This window comes from Emys orbicularis, chromosome 4 (genome assembly GCF_028017835.1).
Source record: "Emys orbicularis isolate rEmyOrb1 chromosome 4, rEmyOrb1.hap1, whole genome shotgun sequence".
Lineage (NCBI taxonomy): Eukaryota > Metazoa > Chordata > Testudines > Emydidae > Emys > Emys orbicularis.
The window spans coordinates 39,223,224-39,235,519 of record NC_088686.1 but is presented as its reverse complement, the minus strand read 5'-3'; positions in this window follow the sequence as shown (position 1 = coordinate 39,235,519).

Here is a 12,296-nt window from a genome sequence, read left to right as displayed (position 1 = left end):
AGTCCTGAGCGGGGGTGTGGCCTCAACCGGAAGAGGCGGGGCCTTGGGCCCTTTAAATCACTGCGGCGGAAGCCGGTCCAGTCCGGCACGGTGTACTGGCTCTTGCCGGTACGCTGTACCGGACCGGACCGGCTTACTTTCACCTCTGGTAATAATAGCAGTGTAGATGTGGTGGCATGAGTTTCAGTATGGGCTAGCAACCAGAGTAGAAGCCCTCCAGCAGTATGGGATAGGACACTGTGATCATGACAGCCACTCCCTGATGCCTATTTGCAAGCCACAGTCCCTCACATTGCACAGTGACTTTAAAGAGAATGTGCAAAAGGAGAAGTGGCTTTGTTCCTTTTGTTGCTTCTTTATGGCATACAGTCACACAGCAGCAAGAAAAGGTCATAGCTGCCAAGTATTTTGCAGCTCCACATGTGACATTTATCACAGATGAAAAGGAATCGTCATTCTTTGCCACATGGTCCTACTACCACTGCTCAGGGCGGAGAGGTGTCATTTGGGGATGGTGGCGATGTTCTCACTGCTGAGGAATGTCACACAAGGAGCTACATAAAACTTCATCCCCTCATTTTCCCCCCAAAAGGCAACTATTTCCTACTGTCACCCAAAAGTCAATTTACGTTCCCTACCTCCCCATGTGTAGGGTGACCAGACATCCTGTTTTTAAAGGGACAGTCCCGTATTTTAGCCCTCCTGCAAGTGTCCTGACTTATTAAAAATGGGCAAATTGTCTCATATTTTCTGCCTTCTGCCCCCCATCAATTCTGGCGGGTCCTGCTGCTGGTCAGATCCCTGCTCGCCAGCCGCCTGCCCACCAGCAATGAGTGAGGGGGGTCCAGTGGCCAACAGTGGGGGTGGGTGTGCAAGGCTGGTGGCGGGGCAAACCTGCTGTGCACAAGGCTGGCCGCTCCTCCTGCTGGTCTGACAGCACAGCCCCCGCTGCGTGCTGGCTCTCGGCCAGCAGGGCCTCACTTCCTGTCCTGTTTCTGGCCAGCACTGGTTGTGCACTGCAAGCTGCGGTAGCTGGCGAATGAGGGCAGGCGCCAGGCAGCAGCTGGTTACATGTCGCCTCTGCTGTCCACCCATCAGCCTTTTACGTGCTCTCCCTCTTGCTGTCCTCTCCTGCTTTGCTCCTTCACCCCACCTAGCCCAGTTTCTCCTCCATATCCCCCCCGGCATGGCGCATCCCACTCCCAGTGCTGTGCAGAGAACCAGCCCCTGGTTGGAGTGCTCAGCTCGCCAACAGCTTGTCCACCAGGCTCCTTCCTTCCCCCACTGCCTCTGGCTGGGCTGGCACCCCGGGAAAGCCCAGGACCCTCCAGCCCGGGGTGCTGGCCAGGAGAAGCTGAGCCCTGCATGTGCCAAAGCCTCTCTGCCCCTCAGCTAAGCTCTGGAGTGGTGGCGGGATTCGATTTCCAGCCTGTTCGCACACTGACTCTGCAGGCTCCACAGCAGCCCTACCTTCACCTGCCCCTCCCACCGCCCTGGGTCCTGCCCCCAGGGAGCACAGGGCTGCTCTGTCCCCTAATCATGAGACCCTGTGTGCCCCCCCCCCGCAACATGTTGCAGCGGGAAGACGCAGTGCCAGATACCAGGAGGGCGGAGAGCACCGGGCAGGGAGGGTCGGGTTGGTCGGTCACACCCCCATGCGAGAAGTGTACGGGAATATGTGTGTGTCATCTCTCCCTGTGTGAACCCTAACGCCTTAAAGATAAGAAGGTAAATACAAAGAATCCAACTACGCAGTATTTCTAACAGGCGCGCAGTCAACTTGATGTTAATTTGAACTTTTGTACTGCATAGTTCTGATTGATTGCCGTTGAACTCGCTTGAATACGAGTAATTTTACCAGGTGTCCCGTATTCAGCACAGGGAAATATGGTCACCGTACCCAGGTGCCCTGCCGCTGCCGCCCCTGTTCCATCTACTCTGCTAGGCACCAGGAAGCCCTTGGATGGGATTTAGGGGTGTAGGAAAAGGTGCTGGAATATTTATTGCCCTTTGCCCCGTGTGGGGGAAGAAACAGCAGCAACCCCAAGAGGAGGGGAGCCCTGAAGAAGGACAGTTGCAAGCAGAGAAGACGGGGTAGAGGAAACTCCTTGTAGCAATGCCCACCCTCCCAGCAGTGGGAGATGTTGAGGGCAGTAGGGGAATTCCTCCATTTGGCAAGCGATGGGGAGGGAGAGCTGGGAGTTTGGCCCAGCCTTTGCTAGGCACAGCCCTGGGAAAGTTTCTGCCCCAGTAGTAAGGGATTCCCATACCCATATTTGGGCTTCGCCCTGCCTTTAATAGGAAAGGCCCACCACTCAGCTAGCCCAGTGTGGGAGTTGGCTGGACCAGCCCAGCAGGAAGAGAAAGGTCAGCCTCCCTATGTGGATTGGGGCGGGGGCAGTGGCCCCCTGTGGAGAACCCCAAAGAATGAAAATGGAGTGACAGGGAACTGCTGCTCCAAGAAGATGGGAGAGGTGGGGAGAGAAAAAGGCCACCAGCCCTCCCTTCCTTCTGTAAGAAGACAACAAGGGTTACTCCTTAGGGGTCTGAGATGGAATTTATGGGATGGGATAATTGAGGATTGGGGGTTGAAGCAGCGCAGGAAGTTGAAGGAGTCAGGGGGAAAGAGCTCTGGGTAATTTTGGGTGGATCAGGAGCACAATGGATCTGGTGCACTGGGGAACAGAGAAATGGGGTAGTTAAAGTACTGGATCATCTGGGGTCAGAAGTTGTCTCAAAGATTTGGATAAGGAGTCCAGTACTGGCACAGCTGCTCAATCTTTACTTGCTCCCTTTCCACCAGAGAAAGCCAGCATGTATTGCGCATGTGCAATGTGGGGAGGAGCAGCTGCTTATCTCCCTTCCCCCCCACTCATCCCCTTATTGTGTCACTAGCACATCTTTAAGGAAGAGGCTGTACAGATTTTATCAGGGTGTATTTCCCATACACAAGGGACTGCATGGGGGGTAAGCTCAAAGGTGTCTGAGAGAGAGGCTGGCTGGTGAGCAATAAATAAAGACTGGAACACTGATGGAACAAAGGTAAGTGGTACCAGAAGATGCCTAATGATTCTGCCAAATGGCTGGGTTGCAAGCAACTAACTTGCTACTAGAATAGCAGCTCCAGTGTGTAGCTTAGAGGGGAGCAAAAGTAAGCCTGCCAGGAATCATGTGAGAAACACATGTGATACTTTCCAGCACAGCTGGAACCGGGAAGGGTCCAAGAGCCTGACCCCAAAGGGAAATGGTGCTGGTGCTTTAAGGGAATGAGTTTGGATGGAGGAACAGCTACAGCTTCCCAGCTGCGCTTTCATTGCATGTGGCTGCCCCTTTTTCACTCACAAGGGAACAAGCAGAGGAAGCCCAGAGCCCAATGAAGACCCTCCCCCCTCAGACTCTGATTGCCCCTCCTTCCCTGCTGCTCAGGATTCCACTGTCCTAAGAGTTCCTCACCCCCTCAAATACTCCAGCCCCAGTTCCCTCAGAACTCATGTTGCTCCAGACTCAAAAGTGCTCCCATCCCAGCTTCCCAAGATTTCTGAAGTGTCCCAGGCCCCTCCAGGCTCACAATGGGCCCCAGCTCAACTCAGAACTCATCTTTGGAGTCATATGAGGGAGCCTGGTGGCCTTTTCCCTCCCTTCCCTTCCTGTGTTCTGGGAGTGACCAGCAGGACTGGCCTCTTGTTTATTTGGGGGATCGGCCCCCAAATTGTGACATTTTATTTTCAAGGGGGGGGGGCCCTACTCCTGCTGGACAAGCCTAATTGGCTCCCATCTGGAGTGTCTTGCCTTTTATAGAGGAGTTCTCCTGCTAAAAGAAGCCTGAACTTGGAAGGTTTCCTCTGCCTGCTGTGAGAGGGGCCTCCCAAGTCCTACACCTATCAAAGGAACAGGGCCGGCTCTAGCATTTTTGCCGCCCCAAGCAGAAAAAAAAAAAAAAGCCGCGATCGCAAGCGGCGACAGCTCTACTGCCACTTCATTCTACGGCGGCAATTCAGCGGCAGGTCCTTCGCTCCGAGTGGGAGTGACGGCCTCACCGCCAAATGGCTGGACGGGCCGCCCCCCTCTTCATTGGCCGCCCCAGGCACCTGCTTGCTAGGCTGGTGCCTGGAGCCGGCCCTGCAAAGGAAGCACCCAGGCCTTTTGGCTGCACCTGCACACTACCTAGGAGAGTGTTGAGCCACTGTATCGCTTCACCTTATGTCTTTCTTCTGCTTGAGGGTATTTCTGCCTCGTCCCCTGAGCGGGCATGGTAGGTGCTAACATACTGTGCCTGTTGCCTTGTCCCACTTTTGGATGACAGGACTTGTACCTGGCACCATTTCACCTCTTCCGATTGCCTTGGGCAGCTGAGCCCTTCCACTTCTCCCCACGATCCTGGTTTGAGACCTATTGATATCTCACTGACATACCCAGAACAGTGTTGCTGTGACCCTCCCAAGCAGCAGCATTTCCTTGGGAGCTCATCCCAGGCCTCACTCTGCCTCACCCCACCTGCCCTCTCCTCTACTTGGCTCCTCTCTGAGACTCTCCTTCTTCACAGTTCTTCCTAGCTGAGGGGAGTAAAGATCTTGGTATGAGCGGCCAGGAGTGAAGATCCTGAGGACATCCTGGCACGCTGTAGAGCAGCAGGAATCCACAAAGCAGTAAGAGCAGCTAATTGATTTTGAAGGGAAGGTGATGACAGAAATTGACTTTGAGGGAGGTGGGGACACTTCAAAATTTTCTAGGGAAGACCACCAGAAACTTCTATTCAAAATTGTTGTTGTCTCCCTTTCTCCCACTTCTCCAAAGCCTCTCCCATGGGGTAAGGGCAGCCCCTCCTGAGGACAACATTTTAAGGTCCATACCGTGACATTTCTTACCACAATGCAAAAGACTCTAATTTCCCTAACACAGTCCCCTGAGTATGGGAATAAGGCCTTGTCTTCACGACAAAGTTTTGTCGGCAAAAGTTATGCCGTGTTAATTAAAGCACTTTAATTAAAACCACTGTTGCATGTCCACACTAGCTCCTTGTGTTGGCAGAATGCATCCACACTAACAGCTCTTGCATCAACACAGAGAGCAGTGCACTGTAGTAACTATTCCACTGTGCAACTGGCCACAGGGTGCTTTGGGAAGGATTTGCAATGTCTCATGGGGCAGGTACAGCATCACGTGATGCAGGTTTCTCAATCGCATCATTCCAGGGGCATCCTAGTAGATTGTCAACTGCTTTTTCAACTGAAGTGTGTGGGGGGGGTGGGAGGGAGAGGAGAGTGGTGTGTCTGGGATGGGGGAGACAGCAGGCTGATTGACCTATCCTGAGGCACGGGGAGGAGGACACCCCCACCCACCAGCCCCCGGCTCTGCTCTGCACAGCAGTCTCTCCCAAAACAGCCCGCTCTGCCCGCCTGCCTATGGTTCTGTGATTTCCTCCGAGTTCTCCCACAGCCTCCTCAGCTGCCAGGAGCAGGATGCTGAGCAGCTCTGTGACCTCTCCGTGCTGAGGAATGTCAATGCAGCACAGTGACCTTTTTCTCATTGGTCAGAAATGTTATAGAACTTGATGACTATACAAAAAATGCAGATAAGGAGCTGTTTGGGAAAGGTGGGAGTGACTAAAATAGCCTTCCCCTTGCCACCAGCAAACTGTCTAGTGCCACACTGTGCATTGTCATGCGCAAGTAGCTGGTGGTGGCATGAGAGCTGCCCTGACCCGCTCTTTGGGTAAACTGCAGAAGTTACTGAGCAGATTGCTGCTTATTTTAGCCATTACTCCCTCTCCTTTTAGCTCCCTCGAAGGCAGAAAAGTGTGAAATGGTGATGTGGGACCAAAGGGGAGTACTGTGACTGAGCCAGCTATGTTGCCAATGTTGGGAGGGATGGTACAACGACATGAGACATCAGTGGGATTTGGACCTAGATTTCCCATGGGACACTGGGATCCATGTAATTGAAAGGTTACACCCTTCCACAAATGGGAGAACAAAGGGTGGTCTGTGCTCTCGGCTGGGTATTTTTAAAGTTTTCCCCCTCTGGGAATTTCTCTGAGGGATGGTAATTCACTCTAGCAACCAGAAGTAGGCAGAGGTGAAAGTAAGCTGGTACGGTCCGGCGTACCGGCAAGAGCCAGTACGCCGTGCCGGACCGCACCGGCTTCCGCGGCTAGGATTTAAAGGGCTCTGGGCTCCTCGCTGCTGCGGGGAGCCCAGAGCCCTTTAAAGCTCCCCCCGCAGCTCCAGCAGCCGGGCTGGGGCTGGGATTTAAAGGGCTCGGAGCTCCCTGCTGCAGCGGGGAGCCCAGAGCCCTTTGAATCCTGCCCACAGCACCGGTGGCTGAGTTGGGGCCGGGATTTAAAGGGCTCGGGGCGGCAGGAGCTCCGGGCCCTTTAAATCCTGGCCCCAGCCCGTCTGCCAGAGCTGCGGTGGGGATTTAAAGGGCCCGGAGCTCCGCAGCAGCCGGAGCCCCGTGCCCTTTAATTTGCCCCTGAGCCCCAGGGGCTCCCAGCCACCTCTGCAGCTGGGAGCCCCGGGTTGATTTAAAGGCCCTGGGGCTCCCAGCCACAGCCGGTGCCCCAGGGCCTTTAAATCTTGAGAGGCCCTGCCTCTTCCGGATGAGGCCACGCCCCCCTCAGGACTCTGGCAGTACCGGTAAGTCCTGTAAGTTACTTTCACCCCTGGAAGTAGGACACCTAACAGTGAAAGCAAGGCAATAGCAATGCAACACAAATAGATAAGAGAACGTTCCCACTACTGTGACTGTTCAGTTTTCAAGGAGCATTGCCACAGTTGTAATTATTCAGGTATAAAATTCTGTATGTATCCTTATTCCAGTCCAGCCCCAGTAGTTTGGCTAATTCCATGATCCTGATTATAAAATCATGGCTGCCTTGGCTGGCAGGCAGAGTGACCTGAATTCACCAGCTTTGTGACGTACTCTCATGTAGGCTCAAAACTGTGATGTAATGCCATGAAAACCAATAGTGCTGTAGCAGTGATGAATTTGGCTTCTTGTTTTGTTTTTGTTTTTACTCACTCCTACACCTGTTGGTTTCACCCAGGCTTGGAAACCAGAACCGCTGAAATACTGTAAGAAAGGTGGTTTATAGCTTCCTCCTTGCTCCTGTAATCCCTGGGCTTGCCCTGGCCTAATTTAGAGCAGCCTAAGTCTGTTTTATATTGTGCCTGTTAGTTCCCTGGGGGCAGCTCCACTGGGGACTTCTGAGTGCAAAATGTTCTGGCCACAGCTGGAAACACCAAGTGGATCAGGTAATGTGCAGCGGGCTATGCCAATTTTACCCTCTAGGTAAGGGGATTCACCAGCTGACCTGTTAGGGCAGCTGTCTGTCCCCTTTGTGCAACCAAAGTGTCACAAAGGGTGTGGAGTTAGGTCCCAGACAAACCTTTGTGTGTGTGCATATTAGCTAAATAGAAGATAAGACAATCCAGTCCAAAGGAAAATACTACATATTTGTAATATATGGAAACTTTAGGTCTCCTTATGTGGAATTGTAAAAATAAAAAAACCTATCTCACATCATATTCATCTTCAACAGGAAAAGGAAAACAGGGGTGAACAGTTATTTTAAAATATATACAGATACCAAAGATCACTTTACTTAACTTAAACAAGCTCCATAACTTGTTCTACAGGAAAATACTGGTTCATTGAAGAGATCCACATACCATATAGTCGGTGGGCTTGAGGACAGAAGTTCTGTTAGTCAATATGAATTCCTTTGCAATTACTAATACAGGGTACGTTTCTATGTCATTGTATTGATTTTTGGATCCCATTTCCTTCCTACTAAACATATATATAAAATCTCCTTTATATAGGATACCTGAAAGGTAGCTCGTCCTGGCACCTATTTTTGTCCAGTATAAGTGGATCTGTGATACTGCCTTATTGTGTATGCAAAGTCTGGTGTTTCTGCTTTGTATTTCTTCAGTAAGTTGAGTGTAACTTGCTGAAAGCTAGTTAAAAGCTATAGGGGAATGTCTATGCTATGGATTTTAGATAAGAGCTTGCCAAAGATTGATTGTTGTAAAAGCTCATGCTATTTCAGATATCTTCCGCCATTCTTCTTAGGTTACTGATGTAGTCAAAAGAACGAGGAGTCCTTGTGGCACCTTAGAGACTAACAAATTTATTTGGGCATAAGCTTTCATGGCTAAAACCCACTTCATCAGATGCTCTTTTGCCATTTTTGGTCTAGTGTATGTACTGATTTGATAACTGCTTTTTCAAATGTAACATGAGGTCTATTTCCCATACTGTACAATTTTCCTTAGTGGTGGTGTTTCTATGGGATTTTTATTATAAAAAGAGTGTTTGTTTCCCAATAAAATACTTTGTTCATAAATGATTGAGTGCATGGTGTCAAGGTCTAAGAAACTTTCTAATAAGTTGCTTAAGGGTTTATATTTTTCTCTGTCAAGAAATCTTTAGACTTCAATAAATCCTTTTGTCCCTATTCCTTATGTACATAACTTTCCCTTCCTCCAGGGAGATTGGTAATGTAATTATTATAGCCCTTAGTGCTAAGGTTCACCAAACTTCTCAGATACTAGTAGCTTGCCAGATGTACCATAGTTCGGAAGCAAGTGCTGCTGCAGGCACTTTAGATGGTTGACCCTATAGGCATTAGTCTGTCAGTTACCTCCCTTGCAGCTTTTTGTTCTGTTCTCCTTCACACAGGTTCCTTGAAAGTTGTCTTACTGAGTATCTGATAAGTATTTGATACTTGTAGCTAGGTTGAATGCCTAGCTTGCTTTCCACTCTTGGTCATAAATTGCCAATCCATTTCTTTGGTTTCTACTCTCTCCAGTTCTCTTATCACCAACTGTGGTAACCCCAGGTTTTCTACACCCCGGGATCCCGTAACTGCTGCCACCACCAAACTTCTCATTTGGAAATGTTATATTGTGTCACCTCTCACTCTGCTCCTTTATTCCAAGGATGCTGGCCCCAGAAGGAGGCTGCTTGCTGATAAATATGGTAGGTGCTTTGAACAGCTCCACTCCACACTTAGTTAATGAACTCTTCCTTTATTGCTTACAAGTAAACCCATGAATGAATTCAGTTATTGTCCATCTAGTGGTGCCCTTTTTAGCTCCTTGCATGCAGGAAATTCTTATTACAGATCCCTGTTCAGATTTTCTTCTCAGAAGTTGCTTCTCCTCTGAACTTGATCTCAGTGCCACCTTCCTGGTAGCCTGCACTCCTACAGTCCCTGTTGGATTAGTCTCTGGTGTCTTGAGAGTACAGTCCTGGCAACTTTGTCAAGATCCCCCAAAAAACCACCTCTCACCAGCCTAAGCCCTCCCTTCTAATGGTTTTTGACCCACTACTGGCATAGGATACCTGAAAGGTAGCTTGTCGTGGCACCTATTTTTGTCCAGTATAAGTAGGGTTACCATATTTCAGCAAGCAAAAAAGAGGACGGGAGGAGCCCCTCCCTAGCCCCGCCCCCGTCCTGCCCTAGCCCCGCCCCTGCCCCTCCCACTTCCCACCCCCTTCAGAACCCCCAACCCTCCCCCCCCGCTCCTTGTCCCCTGACTGCCCCCTCCTGGGACCCCTGCCCCTAACTGCCCCCCAGGACTCCACCCCCTACCTAAGCCTCCCTGCCTCTTGTCCCCTGACTGCCCCCTCCTGAGACCCTCCCCCCATCCTAACTGGCCCCCTAGGACCCTACCCCCTACCTGTACCCTGACTGCTCCAACCCTTATCCACACCCCCACCCCCAGACAGACCCCTGGGACTCCCATGCCCCATCCAACCACTCCCCACCCCCTGACAGCCCCCCCCCAGAACTCCCGACCCATCTAAACCCCTCTGCTCCCTGTCCCATTGACTGCTCCGATCCCTCTCCCCACTCCTGCCCCCTGACAGCCCCCCCAGAACTCCCAACCCCCCCCTCGCTCCTTGTCCCCTGACTGCCCCCTCCTGGGACCCCTGCTCCTAACTGCCCTCCAGAACCCCACCCCCTACCTAAGCCTCCCTGTTCCTTATCCCCTAACTGCCCCCTCCTAAGACCCCCCCCAACTTCCCCCCAGGACCCCACCTGTACCCTGACTGCCCAAAACCTTATCCACACCCTCCCCCAGAAAGCCCCCCCCGAACTCCCGACCCCCCCCGTCTCTTGACTGCCCCCTCCAAAACCTCCCTGCCCCTTCTCCGACCCCCTGGCCCCCTTGTTGTTGGCCTTCGCCTAATGTCTCTGTGAACTTGCTCAGGAACGGCCTGAGCCGTTCGTCCAGGCTGGCTGGCAGGGGAGCAGGAGCGGGGGAGGAGCTCCAGACTGCCGGAGGCGATCTGCGAATGCAGGGAGGGAGGGAGTGATCTCAGCTGCAGGGGAGAGGAGGAGGGGCTCTCTCTGGCTGTCGGAGCCCCATGTAAGTGGCACCATCCGGCCAGCTGCCCTGTTAGCCGCGCGCGCTCTGCATGGGGGTGGGGGGGAAGACCGGACATTTACAAATTCCCCCCGGACGCTATTTTTAGCTCAAAAATCCGGACATGTCCAGGGGAATCCGGACGAATGGTAACCCTAAGTATAAGTGGATCTGTGATAATGCCTTACTGCGTATGCAAAGTCTGGTGTTTCTGCTTTGTATTTCCCTCGGCCCACACCGCTTCCCGCAGCCACCATTGGCCTGGAACAGCAAACCGCGGCCAATGGGAGCTGCAATCGCCAAACCTGCGGATGCTGCAGGTAAACAAACCGGCCCGGCCCACCACTAGATTTCCCTGACAGTCCACGTACCAAAGGTTGCCGATCCCTGGATTAACCCCTCAGATTTCAAAATTCAATCCCAGTTAGACACTGGAGTAAGAGATACCCGTGCAAATAATATACCAATGTAAATTGTGTCTACCTTAGGTGCAGTTACATCAGTGGCTTGAAATCCCAGCACAGAAAAGAGCATAGAGACTGCCTCTTGTGCCAGATTATTAGAGGGAGGTTGCTAATGCAGTTTGTCAGGAATCAGTCTTATTTAACATTTTTATTAATGACCTTGGCACAAAAAGTGGGAGTGTGCTAATAAAATTTGCAGATGACACAAAGGTGGGAGGTATTGCCAGTATGGCAGAGGACCAGAATATCATACAAGAAGAGCTGGAGGACTATGAAAACTGGAGTAAAATAAATGGGATGAAATTTAATAGTGCAAAGTGCAAGGTCATGCATTTAGGGACTAATAACAAGAATTTCTGCTATAAGCTGGGGACTTATCAGTTGGATGCGACAGAGGAGGAGAAAGACCTCGGTGTATTGCTTGATCACGGATGACTATGAGCTGCCAATGTGATGCAGCTGTGAAAAAGGCTAATGCAAGCCGAGGATGCGTCAGGCAAGGTATTTCCAGCAGCGATAGGGAAGCGTTAGTACCATTATACAAGGCACTGGTGAGACCTCATCTGAAATACTGTGCGCAATTCTGGGCTCCCATATTAAAGAAAGATGAATTCAAACTGGAACAGGTGCAGAGAAGGGCTATTAGGATGATCAGAGAACTCAAAAACCTACGTTATGAGAGGATACTCAAAGAGCGTGGCTTGTTTAGTCCTAAACCAAATGAAGACTGAGGGAAGATATAATTGCTCTCTATAAATATATCAGAGGAATAAATACCAGGGAAGGCAAAGAGTTAGTGATGTTAAGCGCCAGTGTTGACACAAGAAAAAACGGTTACTTACCTTCTGTAACTGTTGTTCTTCGAGATGTGTTGTTCACGTCCATTCCACATTAGGTGTACGCGCGCCGCGTGCACGAACGTCGGAAACTTTTTCCCTCAGCGGCTCCCGTCGGGCCCGCAGGGTCTCCCTTCCCGCCAGAGCGGCGCCCCGCCCTAGCGTATATATACCCCTGCTGGCCCGACCCTCCCTCAGTTCCTTCTTGCCGGTGACTCCGACAGAGGGGAAGGAGGGTGGGAAGTGGAATGGACGTGAACAACACATCTCGAAGAACAACAGTTACAGAAGGTAAGTAACCGTCTTTTCTTCTTCGAGTGCTTGTTCACGTCCATTCCACATTAGGTGACTCACAAGCTTACCATTGGAGGAGGGTAGGAGTCAAGGAATAACAGATTGAAGCACCGCCCTGCCGACCATCGCGTCATCTCTGGTCTGATGGTGGATCGCGTAGTGGGCCGTGAAGGTATGCACCGACGACCAGGTGGCTGCCTTGCAGATCTCCTGAAGCGGGACCTGCGCCAAGAAGGCCGTCGAGGACGCTTGGGCCCTAGTAGAGTGAGCCCGGATCGGAGGTGCAGGCACGTTGGCGAGCTCGTAGCACGTGCGTATGCAAA